Raw genomic sequence first — 22413 nt, 5'->3', positions numbered from 1 at the left:
AGTCTATAGTATAGTCCTATAGTCTAGTCTATAGGTCTAGTCTATAGTCTAGTCTATAGTCTAGTCTATAGTCTAGTCTATAGTCTAGGCTATAGTCTAGTCTATAGTCTAGTCTATAGTCTAGTCTATAGTCTAGTCTATAGTCTAGTCTATAGTCTAGTCTATAGTCTAGTCTATAGTCCTAGTCTATAGTGCTAGTCTATAGTCTAGTCTATAGTCTAGTCTATAGTCTAGTCTATAGTCCTAGTCTATAGTCTCGTCTATAGTCTAGTCATAGTCTAGTCTATAGTCTAGTCCTATAGTCTAGTCTATAGTCTAGGTCTATAGTCATCTATAGCTATCTATAGTCTAGTCTATAGTCTAGTCATAGTCTAGTCTATAGTCTAGTCTATAGTCTAGTCTATAGTCTAGTCCTATAGTCTAGTCTATAGTCTAGTCTATAGTCTAGTCTATAGTCTAGTCTATAGTCTAGTCTATAGTCTAGTCTATAGTCTAGTCTATAGTCTATAGTCAGTCTATAGTCTAGTCTATAGTCTAGTCTATAGTCTAGTCTATAGTCTAGTCTATAGTCTAGTCTATAGTCTAGTCTATAGTCTAGTCTATAGTCTAGTCTATAGTCTAGTCTATAGTCTAGTCTATAGTCTAGTCTATAGTCTAGTCTATAGTCGTCTAGTCTAGTCTATAGTCTATAGTCTATGGTCTAGTCTGTACTCTAGTCTATAGTCTAGTCCATAGTCTAGTCTATAGTCTAGTCTATAGTCTAGTCTATAGTCTATTCTATAGTCTATTCTATAGTCTAGTCCATAGTCTAGTCCATAGTCTAGTCTATAGTCTAGTCTATAGTCTAGTCTATAGTTTAGTCTATAGTCTAGTCTATGATCTAGTTTATAGTCTAGTCTATTATTTAGTCTATAATCTAGTCTATAGTCTAGTCTATAGTCTAGTCTATAGTGTAGTCCATAGTCTAGTCTATAGTCTAGTCTATAGTCTAGTCTATAGTCTAGTCTATAGTAGTCTAGTCTATAGTCTAGTCTATAGTAGTCTATAGTCTATAGTCTAGTCTATAGTCTAGTCTATATTCTAGTCTATAGTCTAGTCTATAGTCTAGTCTATAGTCTAGTCTATAGTCTAGTCTATAGTCTAGTCTATAGTCTAGTCTATAGTCTAGTCTATAGTCTAGTCTATAGTCTAGTCTATAGTCTAGTCTATAGTCTAGTCTATAGTCTAGTCTATAGTCTAGTCTATAGTCTAGTCTATAGTCTAGTCTATAGTCTAGTCTATAGTCTAGTCTATAGTCTAGTCTATAGTCTAGTCTATAGTCTAGTCTATAGTCTAGTCTATAGTCTAGTCTATAGTCTAGTCTATAGTCTAGTCTATAGTCTAGTCTATAGTCTAGTCTATAGTCTAGTCTATAGTCTAGTCTATAGTCTAGTCTATAGTCTAGTCTATAGTCTAGTCTATAGTCTAGTCTATAGTCTAGTCTATAGTCTAGTCTATAGTCTAGTCTATAGTCTAGTCTATAGTCTAGTCTATAGTCTAGTCTATAGTCTAGTCTATAGTCTAGTCTATAGTCTAGTCTATAGTCTATGGTCTATCTGTACTCTAGTCTATAGTCTAGTCCATAGTCTAGTCTATAGTCTAGTCTATAGTCTAGTCTATAGTCTATTCTATAGTCTATTCTATAGTCTAGTCCATAGTCTAGTCCATAGTCTAGTCTATAGTCTAGTCTATAGTCTAGTCTAGTCTATAGTTAGTCTATAGTCTAGTCTATGATCTAGTTTATAGTCTAGTCTATTATTTAGTCTATAATCTAGTCTATAGTCTAGTCTATAGTCTAGTCTATAGTGTAGTCCATAGTCTAGTCTATAGTCTAGTCTATAGTCTAGTCTATAGTCTAGTCTATAGTCTAGTCTATAGTCTAGTCTATAGTGTAGTCTATAGTCTAGTCTATATTAGTCTATAGTCTAGTCTATAGTCTAGTCTATATTCTAGTCTATAGTCTAGTCTATAGTCTAGTCTATAGTCTAGTCTAGTAGTCTATAGTCTATAGTCTAGTCTATAGTCTAGTCTATAGTCTAGTCTATAGTCTAGTCTATAGTCTAGTCTATAGTCTATTCTATAGTCTATTCTATAGTCTAGTCTATAGTCTAGTCTGTTGTCAATCTATAGTCTAGCAGAAAATAAGTTTAGAACTATGAAAGTTCATGCTCATGGCAGACAAACGTCAATATCGGTATCTCCCGCCAACTTTTACGAAGTGTGGCTATACTATAATATGGAACCAGAACATTCAAGTTTTCAAAGATGGACACTTTTAAAGGTTAGAGCGTAAGGTTAATAGAGAGTTTAGGGAAAAAAGGAATATCTAAAATAACACTGCTTAACTTCCCACTTTAACTTTGACTACTCACCACCCTCTAACAGAGTATTATCTGCTTTTGGCTCCTTAAAACAATTACAGTTAAGTTACTTCTTAATTATTTACAAACCCAGAAAAAACACAAAACTCTGACATTTAAATTATAATACCATTAAAGAAATCTTAAGAAAAACTCCCCACTAGTTACAAGTTAATATTCATAACACCGAAAAAAAAACTAAAATACGAAAAAGTCAATTCAATTAAAATATAATTTCAAATAAATACAGCAAAAACCAAGCAACAAAAAAGCAGTAAAAGAAATAAAATGAATTGAATTGAAAGAAAGCAAAAAAGCGTAAAACTGCTTAACACTTCTGCTTGAAATGAATTGTAAAAGTTGATAAAAAAAAATTTTCACACCAACTCCAAAACCTACAAAAACACACACAATTTAACACACTTACAAACATACATACATACATACATTAATAAAAGAAAAGTACATTTATTTTAAGACGTATAAAAAAAGGAAGGAACCAAAGATGCCATCCTGCTTGTAAAACAAAAACAGCGACAATATAAAACGGTAATTCATAATTCATTTGCTGGCGGCTACAGGCGAAAATATTGGCGGCGGAGTTGAAATGAAATCCAGTGCATTTCTTTTTTTTTTTTTTGTCTTCAACCATACAATTGGTTTAACAAAGTTATAAATATGAAAATATACAAAAATCCATTGGCCATAAAAACTAATTCAAGAACAAGAACTGAGAAACAGTGACACACACACACACCACAAGAAAAGGGATCCCTTTAAGAAAAGAAACAGTAGCTGTTGGTTGGCAGTGCGAAAGGAATACAAATTTGAAATGAATTGAAGCAACTACTACAGAGCTAGTATGTCTCGTAAGAAAGAAAAAATAATGCATTAAGTTATATAAAACAAGTTAGAGTGCTATATTCGGCTATGCCGAATCTTAAATACCCTCCACCAGCAAACTACTTTTTATTGAAACCCATCTAACTATCTAATTTTTAGATAACTTGACAAAATTTTTGTCGAACTAATTTTGATTAGGTCCAGAATATGGGAGTTGTGACCAATTATGGACTGATCAGGAAACAATTTCGTATAATGATTTATATGCAGAAAAAGATCAGGTCTAATTTTACTCCAATAGCTTTATTAATCAATGAAATATGTGCGTTTAGGTGACTTTAGGAAGTGGACTTTATATGCAATTAAGGGCCTATCCGGAAAAATTTCGCAGAGTGATTCATATGTGCACAAATCATATTTTATCAAGATATCTTTATTTGATAATTAAATATGTGCGTTTAAGGGATTTTTTTAAGTGGACCTATTACCAAATATGGACCGATCCAGAAAAAATTTGATACAATGTTTTATAAACATTTCATAGAGTGATTTATGTTAAGACAAAACATATTTGTGTCGAATTTTCTCAAATTAACTTTATTTGACAATGAAATATGTGTGTTTAAGTGACTCTCAGAAGTGGACCTTATATAGAAGCTATGACCAATAATGGACCGATCCGAGAAAAAGTTATTCAAATCGAATTATAATAAAGTGATTTATATTTCGACTAAACATATTTGTGTCGAATTTCATCAAAATAACTTTAGTTGCAAATGAAATATGAGCTTTTAAATGATTTTCGGAAGTGGGCTTAATATGGGAGCTATGACCAATAATGGACCGATCCGTAAAAAATTTGGTAGAATGATTTGTATGTACACAAAACATATTCAACTCGAATTTTATCACAATAGCTTTATTCATCAATGAAATATGTGCGTTTGGGTGATTTTCGGAATAGGATTGCTATGAGCAATTGTGGACCGACTAAGATCTACGTTGACAGTATGATTTCTGTTCATATTATGTTTACATGTACAAAATTTCGTGTTGATACCGATATATTTGTGGGAGTTATTAACGATAAACTAATTTCCGAGAATATATACCTTTGTATGGGGGCTATAGGAAATATTGAATCGATTGTAAAGATTTTGAATATAATTGATCACTACTCTGAAAAAATAATGTATGACAAAATTCATCGAAATATCTTTGGTAGTTTCTGAGAAAACTTCAAAAGAATTATGAAAAAAACGTAATTTTTTTCGAGGTAGTCTGAAATTTTTACTCATAACTTTTCACGTTGTGAACCGGTTTCGCTGATTTTCAATACCAAACTGCTTAGGATAATAATAAATATTTTGGGTGAATTTGATTTATTTCCTTTGCTTAGTTTTAACGTGAGCGTGTTTTACACAGACAGACAGACGGACATAGCTAAATCGACTCAGAATTTGATAAGGACCCAGAATATATATACTTTGTTGGGTCTTAGATGAATATTTCTTGGTGTTACACACGGAACGACAAACTTATATATACCCTCTATCACCACTGATGGTGGTGGAGGGTATAAAAAGACAAAATTTTGTTTTGAGGTTGTGTACGCTACAGCAAGTTTTAGGGTATAAGGTTTTAATTGAAGTTTGTAACATTGTTAATATGAAATAATGTTTGGAGAATGTTCAAACTTAAGGTGGGTGAACGTCATTCATCTCGAGCATTCAAATTCAGAAATTGTGATTGGACTACCTACAGACATTACAACCAAATTGGTACCAACAAACCACCGATGATCTAAATTGTGAGCTTTCCATAGAATGGTTTTAAACCTTCGAAATAACACATAGAGCACTCTTGATCCCATTGCAAGCAGTTATGTCAGTTAAACCCTTATATACCAGATCTCAATTACATCTTTATCGTTGCAACAGTTAGAGTATCTTCAGAATCGTCTTAAATCATAACCCAGTTGTTCACTGTTTGCTTAACAATTGTTGTTGGATACAATATAGTTCATTTTCCTTTTACTGTTTTCCTTTTCTTATTTTACTGTATGACTGTATGTTGGCATTAGAGGGAATGTAGCCAAAAACCAACGTGTCGCGACGCCAAAAGTCATGTTCACCATCTTAAGAAACACCAACAACAGACAAATTTTTCTTTTCTGTTTTTGTTTCATTTAATTTCAAGAATCAAGAAAAAACTATAAGAAAACTATATGTTGGTGTTGCAAGTTAAAACAAAAGGCTAAAGTGCTACAAACACACACTCCCTATGTGTATATTTAAGTTCTAACTGTGTGTGTGTACAAGGACAAGCGCCACATTAAGTAGTTCCATTAAAAATCGAGCATTTAGTAAAACAATGATTTCAGATTGTGTTCTTGCTTTCTTTTTAAGATTTCTGTTATTGTTATTGTTGTTGTTATTTTCATTTTTTCTCTTTTTGGAAGTGTACCAAAAAAACTACACTGATTTCTTTTGTAACATCTTTGGCCGTTTGTCTAAAGTGCAGCGTATCCTTTTTGGGGTTTGGGGCCTGTACGTTTTTGTTTCGTTTAGTTGTTAGAATTGGTTACACATCTTTAGAAATTGTTCAAAGTATAAAGTAGATTATTCTTTACAAGTTGCGTTAAGTTTATATTTTTTATTTTTGTATTCCATTTTCTTTAAGACGTTTAGCTTATAAATCATCGAAAGCTTTAAAGCGTGTGAATTTCAATGCTTTTTATTTTCTTGAAAGCAATGGAATGGAAAAAATCATTGTAGTGAACAGTGGTTTTGAGGAGGTTTATTTAATTTGGTTTAATGGCCGGTATTAAGGTGGACAATGAGTTTCTTAGCGACTCCTGTTTATACTAGGTCTGCATAAAAATTTGGCGCTAGACGTAACTTATTCAATCAAACTAAAGGGCCCTTCAGACGATCACACTTTACGAACGACAAGTCTAATCAAAAAGTAAAATGAAATTCCATCCGTATGATAAAAAAGAGAATAAAAATCGTATGATTTATATTTTTTATGTTAAACACGATTGGTATAAAACAATAACAAAGTAAGATGGAAACAGCTGCTTCTCTTTTTCGTATGTATTTACATGAAAATACAACCCTGATCTAATGCGACTCGCTTGTCAAATTTTCCATCCGTATTTTCTCTCAATGTGTGATGATTTCATTACATATTGCGTTTAGACGATCCAATCCGTTCTGTTCTACACATAATATTGACAGATCATATTACTTGTGTGCTCGTGTGAAGGGGGTTTATCGCGCAAATTACAGAATGTAAATTTTATCACTTGAAACAAAGGTGATACTGAACCTCTTCCGTATTAGTTAGTTAGTTAGTTAGTTAGTTAGTTAGTTAGTTAGTTGTTAGTGTAGTTAGTTAGTTAGTTAGTTAGTTAGTTAGTTAGGTTATTAGTTAGTTCGTAGTAGTTAGTTAGTAGTTAGTTAGTTAGTTAGTTAGTAGTTAAGTTAGTTAGTTAGTTAGTTAGTTAGTTAGTTAGTTAGTTAGTTAGTTAGTTAGTTAGTTAGTTAGTTAGTTAGTAGTTAGTTAGTTAGTTAGTTAGTAGTAGTTCTTAGTTAGTTAGTTAGTTCGTTCGTTAGTTAGTATTTAGTTCAGTGTAGTTCGTAGTTTTAAGTTAGTAGTTGTTAGTTAGTTAGTTAGTTAGTTAGTTAGTTAGTTAGTTAGTTAGTTAGTTAGTAGTTAGTTAGTTAGTTAGTTAGTTAGTTAGTTAGTTAGTTAGTTAGTTAGTTAGTTAGTTAGTTAGTTAGTAGTTAGTTAGTTAGTTAGTTAGTTAGTTAGTAGTTAGTTAGTTAGTTAGTTAGTTAGTTAGTTAGTTAGTTAGTTAGTTAGTTAGTTAGTTAGTTAGTTAGTTAGTTAGTTAGTTAGTTAGTTAGTTAGTTAGTTAGTTAGTTAGTTAGTTAGTTAGTTAGTAGTTAGTTAGTTAGTTAGTTAGTTAGTTAGTTAGTTAGTTAGTTAGTTAGTTAGTTAGTTAGTTAGTTAGTTAGTTAGTTAGTTAGTTAGTAGTTAGTTAGTTAGTTAGTTAGTTAGTTAGTTAGTAGTTAGTTAGTTAGTTAGTTAGTTAGTTAGTTAGTTAGTTAGTTAGTTAGTAGTTAGTTAGTTAGTTAGTAGTTAGTTAGTTAGTTAGTTAGTTAGTTAGTTAGTTAGTTAGTTAGTTAGTTAGTTAGTTAGTTAGTTAGTTAGTTAGTTAGTTAGTTAGTTAGTTAGTAGTTAGTTAGTTAGTTAGTTAGTTAGTTAGTTAGTTAGTTAGTTAGTTAGTTAGTTAGTTAGTTAGTTAGTTAGTTAGTTAGTTAGTTAGTTAGTTAGTTAGTTAGTTAGTTAGTTAGTTAGTTAGTAGTTAGTTAGTTAGTTAGTTAGTTAGTAGTTAGTTAGTTAGTTAGTTAGTTAGTTAGTTAGTTAGTTAGTTAGTTAGTTAGTAGTTAGTTAGTTAGTTAGTTAGTTAGTTAGTTAGTTAGTTAGTTAGTTAGTTAGTTAGTAGTTAGTTAGTTAGTTAGTTAGTTAGTTAGTTAGTTAGTTAGTTAGTTAGTAGTTAGTTAGTTAGTTAGTTAGTTAGTTAGTTAGTAGTTAGTTAGTTAGTTAGTTAGTAGTTAGTTAGTAGTTAGTTAGTTAGTTAGTTAGTTAGTTAGTTAGTTAGTTAGTTAGTTAGTTAGTTAGTTAGTTAGTTAGTAGTTAGTTAGTTAGTTAGTTAGTTAGTTAGTTAGTTAGTTAGTTAGTTAGTTAGTTAGTTAGTTAGTTAGTTAGTTAGTTAGTTAGTTAGTTAGTTAGTTAGTTAGTTAGTTAGTTAGTTAGTTAGTTAGTTAGTTAGTTAGTTAGTTAGTTAGTTAGTTAGTAGTTAGTTAGTTAGTTAGTTAGTTAGTTAGTTAGTTAGTTAGTTAGTTAGTTAGTTAGTTAGTTAGTTAGTTAGTTAGTTAGTTAGTTAGTTAGTTAGTTAGTTAGTTAGTTAGTTAGTTAGTTAGTTAGTTAGTTAGTTAGTTAGTTAGTTAGTTAGTTAGTTAGTTAGTTAGTTAGTTAGTTAGTTAGTAGTTAGTTAGTTAGTTAGTTAGTTAGTTAGTTAGTTAGTTAGTTAGTTAGTTAGTTAGTTAGTTAGTTAGTTAGTTAGTTAGTTAGTTAGTTAGTTAGTTAGTTAGTTAGTTAGTTAGTTAGTTAGTTAGTTAGTTAGTTAGTTAGTTAGTTAGTTAGTTAGTTAGTTAGTTAGTTAGTTAGTTAGTTAGTAGTTAGTTAGTTAGTTAGTTGTTAGTTAGTAGTTAGTTAGTTAGTAGTTAGTTAGTTAGTTAGTTAGTTAGTTAGTAGTTAGTTAGTTAGTTAGTTAGTTAGTTAGTTAGTTAGTTAGTTAGTTAGTTAGTTAGTTAGTTAGTTAGTTAGTTAGTTAGTTAGTTAGTTAGTTAGTTAGTTAGTTAGTTAGTTAGTTAGTTAGTTAGTTAGTTAGTTAGTTAGTTAGTTAGTTAGTTAGTTAGTTAGTTAGTTAGTTAGTTAGTTAGTAGTTAGTTAGTTAGTAGTTAGTTAGTTAGTAGTTAGTTAGTTAGTTAGTTAGTTAGTTAGTTAGTTAGTAGTTAGTTAGTTAGTTAGTTAGTTAGTTAGTTAGTAGTTAGTTAGTTAGTTAGTTAGTTAGTTAGTTAGTTCGTTAGTTAGTTAGTTAGTTAGTTAGTTAGTTAGTTAGTTAGTTAGTTAGTTAGTTAGTTAGTTAGTTAGTTAGTTAGTTAGTTAGTTAGTTAGTTAGTTAGTTAGTTAGTTAGTTAGTTAGTTAGTTAGTTAGTAGTTAGTTAGTTAGTTAGTTAGTTAGTTAGTTAGTAGTTAGTTAGTTAGTTAGTTAGTTAGTTACTTAGTAGTTAGTTAGTTAGTTAGTTAGTTAGTTAGTTAGTTAGTTAGTTAGTTAGTTAGTTAGTTAGTTAGTTAGTTAGTTAGTTAGTTAGTTAGTTAGTTAGTTAGTTAGTTAGTTAGTAGTTAGTTAGTTAGTTAGTTAGTTAGTTAATGCTTATCCGTTTCCTTTTTTCACTTAAACCAAACATTTTTCTACACATTTCTTACTATTCAAACCACTGTTTGCTTACCAATCATACGGTGACCATTATACGGAAGTGATATTGTCCACTACGCAATTGTTTCGCAAAACTAAGTGAAATGTTAAAATTGTTTCTATATGTATAATTTCTTTTTTCTTAAAAAAGCATACACAACAAAAAAAAAACGTTAAGGAAAAAAATTGAATTTTGCAAAAGAATAATTAAATAAATCACCAAAGATGACAATAAATCGTTCACACAATTATGACATGATCAGGAAGAAACTAAAGCATATACACACAACTTAATGTCAATTCATTCGGTGAAAGAAGCCAGAGAGACATTTCTTTTGCAACTCGAAGTTTGGCAAATAAAAAAAAAACAGAAAACAAACACACATAACTCCATTTATGGACTGTAAAGTGCGTTTTCTAAAGCACCATATTATTGCTGTTGCAATCGTTGCATTATTTTGTTTCTGCTGGCCTTTTTCTACCGATATATAAACGCCAACCAAATAAATCACTACACAAAAATGATGAAATTATTATTTATGTACCCTGTGCTCCAGTTATGCTCTGCAAAAAAAAGAAAAGAAATTCTAAAAAAATAAATCTTAAATGTAAAAAGTTGGAAAGAAAAAAGTTTATATTCTTACCTGTTGTTGGATAAAAGCAACCTTAACGAAGAAGTGAGCTGTGTCAGCAGCAGCAGCAGGAGCAGCATCTTAAACATAAATGCAACACCAACCAGTAGCCAATACAGGGTTGGATGTACAAACTGTAGAACAAACGCCTTTTTGGTGGTACTTTTCCTCTATAGGCAAGGTGGAATATTTGTTAATATGTATGTATGAATGTATTAATATATTATGGGTAGTTACCATGTCTGTATGTATGTAGTATGCATGTAGAAGAGGCGCTGAAGTCTGGCACTTACTGAAGAGAGAAGTTTAGCAGAGTTGTTAAATAATAAAATGTTTAAGGATTTTGAAAAAGGTAAGGATAATAATGAATATATATATGTATGTTACTCCTAGTTCAGATTTATAAAATACTTAGTGCTAATCGTTTTTAATCATTTCACTCTTTTAAATATCTATTTTCATAAAATTCCTTGAGTGTATATGTTTCGTTTCACCTAACAGGTACAATACATTTGAGGTTGCATTCATACCTTTTTATGATTTACCGACACTTGTTGCATTTATTGTACGAGTATGGCAAACAACACGTATCCTCCATCCAATACGAACCCTTTTTAAACATTCACTGTCTATCTTTTAAACATTTTTGTAGTTGTTGATTTTCTTTTATAGTTGGCGTTATAACATTCACCTTTACAGCTCTCGTTTTTGTTGCTTTTTATGTGCTTCATCATCATCTCAGTTTCCCAATATCGATGTTTATTATGGTTTTATTCATGCGTTATGGGCTCTTCTTCAGCTTTTGTTCCCCCGTTCATTGAGTGCAGAGAGAGAAAAAAAATTAATAAATTATGAGTATTTATGTGCTGTCTTGGTAGTGACACAACGACAGACACACAAAGTGATAAAATTAGCATAAAAAAGTTTAAACAATTTCTGTTTAAAGACAAAAAAAAAACTCTACCAGGCCTGTTGTTGTCGTCCTAACGTAACAATCTGCTGCTTGCAACCTGCAAGTGCAACATGAAATGATTTAAACTGTTTTATTGTTGTTGTTGTTGTTTGCTCTCTATTTGGTCAAATACATAGTATATATGTACATTCATTCGAAATGAATTTTAAACGACATGTACTGGGACAATTTTTATGAATTGTTTTGAACGACTATTGAACGCTGAAAATGGGCGAACTAAAAGCGATATATACAATAAATGTGTTCACCAAATAGTTGTCTGTGGTCATGGTATTATGATAAATGTTTATATTTTATGCAAAATATATGTATTTTTTTTCGTAGACAATAACAAAACAACCCTTTCTCTTCTGGCAGTTTGTCGGCATTTAGTTGTAAAGCTGGAAACACTTTGGTGAATTTAAATTATTAACACAACCGATAACAATAGTGAGTTTTATTTAGATTTGAAATATTTAAATGATTTAAATTGTTTTTGGGAAGTCTTTGGTACACTTAACAATTCCTTCTTAACCTTCCGTGTTCATCGAAATTCCGCTCTTCAACCAGGTGATCTTCTCGGTCAAGTGATTAAATGAACATATTTCGTTATTTACATACCATCTTTGGTTGTATTCTAGAAGGTATTTCTACAACAAAATCGCTTTATATATCCTGTCCCGCTATTCACCTTGATTTATACATACATAAATCGATGGATATCCGTTACATTATACATCAGGTAGACTTCTTTGAATAGAAAGGATTGCTGATCAATGTCCAGTAAGTAATCCTGTTGGTGTCCAAAGATTAGGTTAGGTTATTGTGGAAGTCGGCCATTTGACCGACTCACTTGTGCCGTTGTCATACCCTGAAACGGATCCTGCGAAAAAGAAAACCAACCTATGGGACATTACATGTCCGTGATTGACATGATATTAAACCAGCCAGTGGCAAAAGACCTTCGCTCATCATAGAGAGGCCAGAGAGGTCATTCTTGATGTTAAGCAGAGTGTCAGTGATGGCCATCTGGTCTGAGCAGACCCATATAGTTCATGCTGAATAAAGGCTTTACAGCATTTACACCAACTAATGAGTCAGTATCCCTTATGTGAAGGCGGGAACCAGTTTTTGTTAGTTCGTCCGCTTTTCTATTTCCGGGAATATTAGAGTGACCCGGTACCCAGAGTAGTTCCAGGCATGAGTGGTTTGCCATCTCGTCAAGAGACATTCGACAGTCTGGATGCCGTGTAGACACCAGGAGGCAAATTCTGGTATTCGATATCGATCGAAACCTTTATATAATTTAAAAAAAAATTATTAGAAATTTCGTTTGCTTTCGAATGCCAGAATTTGGACGCAGATAAGGATTTTATAGCAGGTTTACTGTCAGTACAAATTCGAATATTTCCATTGCATATCCTATAGTACCTCATCCAGTTAACCGCTCTTTTTATGGCTGAGTTTTTAGCCTGTAAGACGCTACAGTAGTTGTCTAGCCTAAAACACATCGCCTTATTTAAGCGGGGGATAAAGAAACCACCACCCACGCCTATAGAGGCCTTAGATCCATCAGTATAGATGTCAGGTGTTGCACCCTCTGAGAATCTATTGTCCGGAAAGAGGCGTGGAGAGCAGTAATCGATATTCTCGGGGATGTAAGTCGTATTCCTCAGGATAGAAGCATGACCATATCGGTTTGGCTTCCATATACCGGCAGCATGAAGTCTAACTGTCGAGTTTAAGGCCAATTGCCTGGCCATCAGATTGGCGGGCAACAAGGGCATAAGTGTAAACAATGCCTGTGATGGCGTGCTTCGTGATCATTAGTGCAAAAGCTCGCATTATTCCATCAGTATGATTGCAATAGGTAGATTTTTCCAAAGCTTTCACCAGACAAGTGCCCCATACATCAGAATAGGCTTATCGAAGATCCATTTCGCAGTCTTGGGATTAATTTCCCAGTTCTTGCCAATGACCTTCCTACATGCGTACATCGCGATAGATGTCTTAGAGACTCTCGCAACTAGTGTCAAAATATCGATAACAATTTTCGAGATTTCCCTCGTATTCAAATATTAAGTACAAGTCAGTAAAGTGACAACTCCGAATCATTCATTCGGTTTAGTTTAATTAAAGAATCTAAACAGTAAAAATCTAACCTCTATCTAAAGGTTCTCTATCTTTGATCTTAACTCCCGATAGTATTTTTCGTTTTACTGGAATCCTAACTTTCCGACATCCTATTAGGACGACTTTGCAATTATTCATACCGCCATTTAATCATCTTCATAAGAAGTCACTGGAAAAAATGAAAGATTGACACTTTCCGTTAGGAATTACTCTTTGAACTAATACTTTGGCATCTGTCTTTTCTTTCATTGTCTATTTTAATAGCTTCGGCGACTGTTAGCTTCGGCGATTTTGGACGTTCTTTTCTTTCTTTGCCAAACCTTTAATAATAACTTCGGAGACTTTCTTTAAAGTTTTACAAAGTTTTTCTGCTTAGACAAATACTTTCCCATAAGACTTACTTTCTGAATCGAAGCATCTCCTTATTATCAACTTATTCCTCGAAAGCATAAACTTCTCTAATCTCATTTAAAAGATTTGGCCAAAAACGAAAAGAAGCTCTCTATTGGGGACTTCGGAATCTTCTTCGGGTTTAGACTTCTTTCTTCTGCTTTTGTATAATCTGCAGCATCTCCTTTTCATTCTCCCGCCATTTGAAAACTCTAAATTGTATTGAACAACTCGGCTGCCACAGAATAGTTTTGCGCCATACTCTTTACTGCATTTCTCTCGAAATTCCAAACTTACTTATTCATCTTCAGCTGTGGAAAAAAATTAACCAAAAAGAGAAGAAAGAGAAGATTGGACCAGAAAGAGAAGATGATACCCATGATAACGAAGTCTAAACACTTGTGTTCATCTTTTGCTTCAGTTGAGAGTGTTACGATTAGTAATGGATATAGAGGGTCTTCGGAGTTTTTAGCAGCAATCATATCTCTACTGGTTACTTCGGTAAATTCTTCTGATTCAATCTTATTATTTCTGCTAATCTACAGCATGTTCTTTTCCCCTCTCTTCGCCATTTGAAAACGCTAAATTGCATTGAGCGACTCGCTGTCATAGAATGTTTTTTTGTCATAATCTTCACTGTACTTTTCTCTCTCGAGAGTCCAAACTTGAAGAGAAGAGATTCATGATGGCAAAGCTAAAATATCTATGTTCATCCTTTGTTTCAGAAGAAGAAAGTGTTTCGTGGTAGAGGGATTCTCGAAATCGTTGGTGATTATTATATCTCCAATGTTAACTTCAAACTCTTCTTCTTCTGGTTTTAAGATATATTAAACGTTTCTTCGCTTTTTTTTAAAAAATCTGAGTTTGTGTTTCTCCATTTAAAGAGTTTGAACTCCATTTATCGACTCGGATCCATGGGATTCGTCTGGAATTCTCGTTCTTCCTCAAATTGATGCAATAAGTGACAATTTAATACTTATATTAAAACAGGATGATACAAGATCAATTAAAGCTTGCAGAGCTTTTTACCATTAATTATCTTTTTCAAACGTCCATGTTCGTCCACCCCAGGGAGACTGTAAAGAAAGCTCCTCGAACACTTTTAACAGTTGCATGTAATGTAGCTTTCAAAGTTTGAGTCAAACGATTTTAAATTCCTGAACAAAATTAATAAATTTATTAAAAAATAATTTACTTCTTAATTTGGGACTAAATCCAAAAATATTCCACATAACCACAATCTTAATAGACTGCACACTTACGCACTTGATTTTTAATTACAATTCAATGAGGCATCATGGTAATATAAACTAACAGAACATAACCTTGAAATTAAATATCCATCCAACAATATTATCAACTTCTATTTCCAGCTTATGACCACTACATGTTCCTCCTTTATATTAACGACAATCACATATACAAATGTGATATTTGTGGTTAACCGATAAACAATTGTTACTACGTGTGTTTGTGCAACGTGCAACAGCAATCCCTTTTGCTACTCCTATCACTTGCTATTAAAGCATCAGCATCATCATCATCATCGTAGTCGTCATCTTACCTCTTCTATGTGCAAACTATATGGAAGTATGTTGTAACATGGTAACACAGCAGGTAATAAGTTCGTTTGTATTCACATCACGATAGTGGAGTGGATTTTTAATACTCACTTACATACATATGCACATGTATTGTAGCTTATAGTAATCGCGTGTTCCATACACCGCCCACTATATGAGTGTTAAACAACCTACTTGTACTTGAAACAAGTACAAAGAGAGAAAAAAAAAAAACGCAAAAGGAAGGAAAAAAACCCACAACATATTCCAACCACCACAACTTGTCACTTGTACTCAAGTGACAACGATGTTATTTGCATATCGAGTCCATAGTCAGAGCTCATATTCCTTGCTATATGTATGTATGTATGTATGTTGCAAGTCTATATTGGTTGCAATGGGAGTGAATGTGTCTGATTGTTTTTATATGTGTGATTTAATATCTGATCTGATATTGGTTTTTGCTTAAGTTGGGTTTTGGTTGTCTGGTTGGCTAGAGGTTTACAACAATAATAAACAAAAATATCCTTCACAGTGTAACAACAACAACAACAACACCAGCCTAGTAAAAATAACCACATTGATAAGTGTGGGTTACAAACAATTTGACTTTTGTACAGGTACGGAGCAAAGAATTTTGTTTGTAATCTCTGGAAATTAGTTAATTATGTGAGCTTTTGACTTGTGGAACATGTAAAGAGGGAGATGAGACTGAATCTTCAATTCTCAAATAGAAACTCAGTATTACACACATATATTCTAAAACAAACCACGACCCTGCAAAATAATCAAGTAGCTATTTCTTTTTCTATAACCTCCCTTGCCCACTGACATGCCTTTACCTTAGCCATTGATGCGCCATTGGTAAAGCCTTCGATGATAGTTGTTGTAACAAAAAAAAACCTATTTTTATAAGCAGTTTTTTCCAATTTCATTTAATCACCCACCTGCTGCAACAACACAAAGAATAACAGCTTCTGCAAAAAAACACAAAGCGCAGCAATACTTCTGTGTGTTGCATGTTGTTATATGATGCGTGTGCATATTGCAAGAAAAGAGTTGGCTGGGAAGGAAAACGTCAGACGACAAAAAAAAAAAAAAAACGAATTACTTGTGCGTGTATTTATGCATATTTAATGCTGCATCATCATCATCAACAACAACATAATTGTAGCCATCGCTACAACCTCATCCTTCCTCATCATCAGCAGCAAGAGCAACAATAATAACCAGCAGCAGCAGTTGCTAAAAAAAAATAGTTGCAACATGAATATGCATATGTTGAATTCCTGCCTCCACATGGTGCGTGGTACTTCATACGTATTAATGTCTGTAAATATGTCTATATTGGTGTCTATGTGTGTACGTCTGTCTGTCTGTCTGTGTTCGTTTTGTCGTTGAAGAAGACCAATGTGGCAATATTCTTGTAGTTATACGCACTATGTACTCGTGTGCAACACAACATATGCATCTCTTAGTACGTAGTACAAGAAAACCCATAAATATGTCGAATGTAAAGATCCACGCATTGCGGAAAAATAAAATCGATCGTTTTTAATGACACCTTATCAAAAGAAGCCAATCTTATGTCTATAATTTTGTTTGTTTTGCTTATATTTTTTTTCTCTGTTGCATTTACGTTGGTTCTTAATGTTTTGTTGTTGTTGTTGTTGTTGTTGTTGTTTTTGTTTCTTTAGCAAATTTTGAGCGTAGTTTGTAATATGAGCGTATTCATATGAGGCTGTTTTCAGTTTATGCGTGAAACAGAGGTTTTTTCCCGAAAGGTGATATTTCATAGGAGTTTTAACTAACTAACTAACTAACTAACTAACTAACTAACTACTACTAACTAACTAACTAACTAACTAACTACTAACTAACTAACTAACTAACTAACTAACTACTAACTAACTAACTAACTAACTAACTAACTAACTAACTAACTAACTAACTAACTACTAACTAACTAACTAACCTAACTAACTAACTAACTAACTAACTACTAACTAACTAACTAACTAACTAACTAACTAACTAACTAACTAACTAACTAACTAACTAACTAACTAACTAACTAACTAACTAACTAACTAACTACTAACTAACTAACGAACTACTAACTAACTAACTAACTAACTAACTAACTAACTAACTAACTAACTAACTAACTAACTACTAACTAACTAACTAACTAACTAACTAACTAATAACTAACTAACTAACTAACTAACTAACTAACTAACTAACTAACTAACTAACTAACTAACTAACTAACTAACTACTAACTAACTAACTAACTAACTAACTAACTAACTAACTAACTAACTAACTAACTAACTAACTAACTAACTAACTACTAACTAACTAACTAACTAACTAACTAACTAACTACTAACTAACTAACTACTACTAACTAACTAACTAACTAACTAACTAACTAACTAACTAACTAACTAACTACTAACTAACTAACTAACTAACTAACTAACTAACTAACTAACTAACTAACTAACTAACTAACTAACTAACTAACTAACTAACTAACTAACTAACTACTAACTAACTAACTAACTAACTAACTAACTAACTAACTACTAACTAACTACTAACTAACTAACTAACTAACTAACTAACTAACTAACTAACTAACTAACTAACTAACTAACTAACTAACTAACTAACTAACTAACTAACTAACTAACTAACTAACTAACTAACTAACTAACTAACTAACTAACTAACTAACTAACTAACTAACTAACTAACTAACTACTAACTAACTAACTAACTAACTAACTAACTAACTAACTAACTAACTAACTAACTAACTAACTAACTAACTAACTAACTAACTAACTAACTAACTAACTAACTAACACTAACTAACTAACTAACTAACTAACTAACTAACTACTAACTAACTAACTAACTAACTAACTACTAACTAACTAACTAACTAACTACTAACTAACTAACTAACTAACTAACTAACTAACTAACTAACTAACTAACTAACTAACTAACTAACTAACTAACTAACTAACTAACTAACTAACTAACTAACTAACTAACTACTAACTAACTAACTAACTAACTAACTAACTAACTAACTAACTAACTAACTAACTAACTAACTAACTAACTAACTAACTAACTAACTAACTAACTAACTAACTAACTAACTAACTAACTAACTAACTAACTAACTAACTAACTAACTAACTAACTAACTAACTAACTAACTAACTAACTAACTAACTAACTAACTAACTAACTAACTAACTAACTAACTAACTAACTAACTAACTAACTAACTAACTAACTAACTAACTAACTAACTAACTAACTAACTAACTAACTAACTAACTAACTAACTAACTAACTAACTAACTAACTAACTACTAACTAACTACTAAACTAACTAACTAACTAACTAACTAACTAACTACTAACTAACTAACTAACTAACTAACTAACTAACTAACTAACTAACTAACTAACTAACTAACTAACTAACTAACTAACTAACTAACTAACTAACTAACTACTAACTAACTACTAACTAACTACTAACTAACTAACTAACTAACTAACTAACTAACTAACTACTACTAACTAACTAACTAACTAACTACTAACTAACTAACTAACTAACTAACTACTACTAACTACTAACTAACTAACTAACTACTAACTAACTACTAACTAACTAACTAACTAACTAACTAACTAACTAACTACTAACTACTAACTAACTAACTAACTAACTACTAACTAACTAACTAACTAACTAACTACTACTAACTAACTAACTAACTACTAACTAACTAACTAACTAACTCCTAACTAACTAACTAACTAACTAACTAACTAACTAACTAACTAACTAACTAACTAACTAACTAACTAACTAACTAACTAACTAACTAACTAACTAACTAACTAACTAACTAACTAACTAACTAACTAACTAACTAACTAACTAATTAATTAACTAACTAACTCACTGTTTTTTGGTCTTTTCTCAATTTAGTGAAATTTTAGGTGCTGACTTAAGGCTTTAAATGATAAAAGTTTGTTATTCCGTTCGTAATTTTCACAATATTTTTCCAATTCTGTTCAGTACATATATTCTGGATTTTTATAGATATCGGAGTCGATTAAGTCATGTCCGTCTGTTTATTTGTCTCTCTGTCTGTGTGCCTGTTGAAATCAATTTTCAGAAGATACCAGATATCTTCGGGATCCAAACCTTCAATAATTCTGTCAGATATACGTTCTGAAGATACGTTCCTAAATAACGGAGATATAAGCAAAACTCCAAGACAACCTCTGAAAATTTCATGAAATAAAAAACATTTTTGCATGCTTTAAAAGAAAAGCAACAACAATATTGCTTATTGGAAAAAACGTATGTTTGGATGTGTATTGGTTTTATTGCTTTGTGTATTTTTTTGGGGGGTTTTGTTTCGTTTTACATTAATTTGTTGTTTGTTTTTGTGTTGTTATTTAAAGTAATGGTAAAGTCGGTAAAAATGATATAGATAGTTTTTAACATTAATCATTTTTAAAACACACTGAAGGGTGAAGGGCATATACTTAAGATTCTGCAAAGATGAATACAGATTTCTTACTTGTGATCGCAGATTCCATATATTTTCACCATTGTTTTGTTATGTAACGATCTACCGTTTTTAATACAAAAATGTACTGTAGTTCTTCTGAGTGATCACATATTTTAGCTATTTACTCAATTATAATTTAGATCTTATTGATTTAAAAATCTAAACAGATTTTAGCTAGAAAATTTACTTTTTTTCCGGAAAATTAAAAAAACACTCTTTTTGTAACATCCCTTAAATTGGTTGCATGTTTCTGTTTTTAAACACGGTAATATAATATTAAATAACAACAACAATTACAACATACACAAATACATCCATATGTATGGTTGCAAATAAAATTCTTTAAAAAATATAATCATTGGCGTTGGTTGTTAAAGAAACATTTTAAATTATTTTAATATTTTTTTTATTTATTTTAATTTCTTTAATTCTCTTTATTATCATTTTAAATCTTTTTCATGTGACATTAAATATTTTTCTAAAATATAGCAACTCCCAACAATTATTTTCACCCTTCATAAATTTTTCCAAACAAGGCGCCATAGGTCCAAACTATTCGTTTTTTTTCGCAGTTAGGAGTTTGTTTGAGTGCCCACTAAATTTTAAAACAAAATCTTATTGTCCTTAACCAAAAAAAAATAAAAAATATAAGAAAAAAACCTCATCCGTTGCAGTGGTAGTTACATAAAAGTTAAATAGACTAAATGAGCAAACATTTAAATCCGTTGAAAAAAAGCATAAAAGAATGTCTACTATTTAGTCTGTGGTTCAGTGGATTTTTTATTTGCGTTTTAACACCCTACTGTGAAATTTTAAATAATTTAGTTTAACAAATCTAAAGTTTCTTAAAATTTAAAAGCCTTTAGCTTTCCATTTAATGAATCCTATTTTACTGTCCTCCTAATTTCGACCAATACTTACATATTTTATTGGTTGCCTCACTTGTACTCTTTAATTCCTTATATAGAGTAACTAAGGTCCGCTTTTTGATTTTTTTTTGTAATCATGACTCCTTTCCATTCGTTTTTTTTTCTCAGTTTTCCCCAGCCGTTCATTTTATTTCCAAATCTTGTTAATGTTGCCAAAAATATTTGTGTAATTGTATTTAGTGTTTTATTTGTTTCAGATTTTTTTCTTTAGTTTTATTTTCACAAACTGCTTTATATATACAAACCACCGACTTCATGAATTTAAATGAGCTAAAAGTTTCAATTCGTTATTTTAATTTTCGTTTCGTTTTTTTTCTCTGTGTTACTGTCCAGTCAACAAAAGTTTCATTGTTTTAATTTAAAAGTTGGACAAAAAATCGCTATAGAAAAATTAAAATGATAAAAATCTAATTACAATAAATGTAACAAATGTTAAGTAATTCTAAAATGATGTAATCCACTGATTTGTTGTTTAGATTGTAACTTAATATGAGAAAGAATTAAGTTACTGTTACTATTGTTTAAACTCTAAAGTGAAATATAGTGTTGACTGAAATACCTTGATCTATGGGCCAGATTATATACAGAATAAACTGTAGACTGATCTGTAGACTAGACTATGGAATGATCCATAGACCAGACTATAAACTGACTTATAGACCAGACTATAGACTGATGTATAGAATAGACTATCTATAAACTAGTCTATAGTCTGATTTATAAACCAGACTATAAACTAAACTAGACCAGACTATAGACTGATCTATAGACCAGACTATAGACTGATTTATAGACTAGACAGTAGACTGATCTATAGACTAGACAATAGACTGATCTATAGACCACACTATATACTGGTCAATAGACCAGGCTATGCACTGATCTATAGACCAGACTATACATTGATCTATAGACCAGACTATATACTGATCTATAGACCGGACGATAGACTGATCTATAGACCAGACGATAGACTGGCCTACAGGCTAGACGATAGACTGCTCTATAGACCAGACATTAGACTGATCTATAAACCAGACTATAGACTGATCTATAGACCAGACATAAGACTGATCTATAAACCAGACAATAGACTGATCTATAGACCAGACAATAGACTGATCTACAGATCAGACTACAGACTGATCTATAGACCAGACTATATACTGATCTATAGACCAGACTATACACTGATCTATAAAGCAGACTATTTACTGTTCTATAAAGCAGACTATAAGCTGATCTATAGACCAGATGATGGACTGATCTATAGACCAGACTCTAGACTGATCTATAGACCAGACTCTAGACTGATCTATAGCCAGACTCTAGACTGATCTATAGACCAGACTCTAGACTGATCTATAGACCAGACTATAGACTGATCTATAGACCAGACTATAGACTGATCTATAGACCAGACTATAGACTGATCTATAAACCAGACTATAGACTGATCTATAGACCAGACTATAGACTGATCTATAGACTGATCTATAGACCAGACTATAGACTGATCTATAGACCAGACTATAGACTGATCTATAGACCAGACTATAGACCATACTATAGACTGTTATATATACCAGACTATATACTATTCTATAGACCAGACAATAGACTGATCTATAGACCAGACAATAGACTGATCTATAGACCAGACAATAGTCTGATCTATAGACCAGACATTAGACTGATCTATAGACCAGACAATAGACTGATCTATAGACCAGACAATAGACTGATCTATAGACCAGACAATAGACTGATCTATAGACCAGACAATAGACTGATCTATAGACCAGACAATAGACTGATCTATAGACCAGACAATAGACTGATCTATAGACCAGACTATAGACTGGTCTATAGACCAGACTATAGACTGGTCTATAG

This window comes from Lucilia sericata, unplaced genomic scaffold (genome assembly GCF_015586225.1).
Source record: "Lucilia sericata isolate MDLA Ls3-8-SP2 unplaced genomic scaffold, ASM1558622v1 Contig000900F_arrow, whole genome shotgun sequence".
NCBI lineage: Eukaryota > Metazoa > Arthropoda > Insecta > Diptera > Calliphoridae > Lucilia > Lucilia sericata.
Note: the sequence above shows the minus strand (reverse complement) of the source record.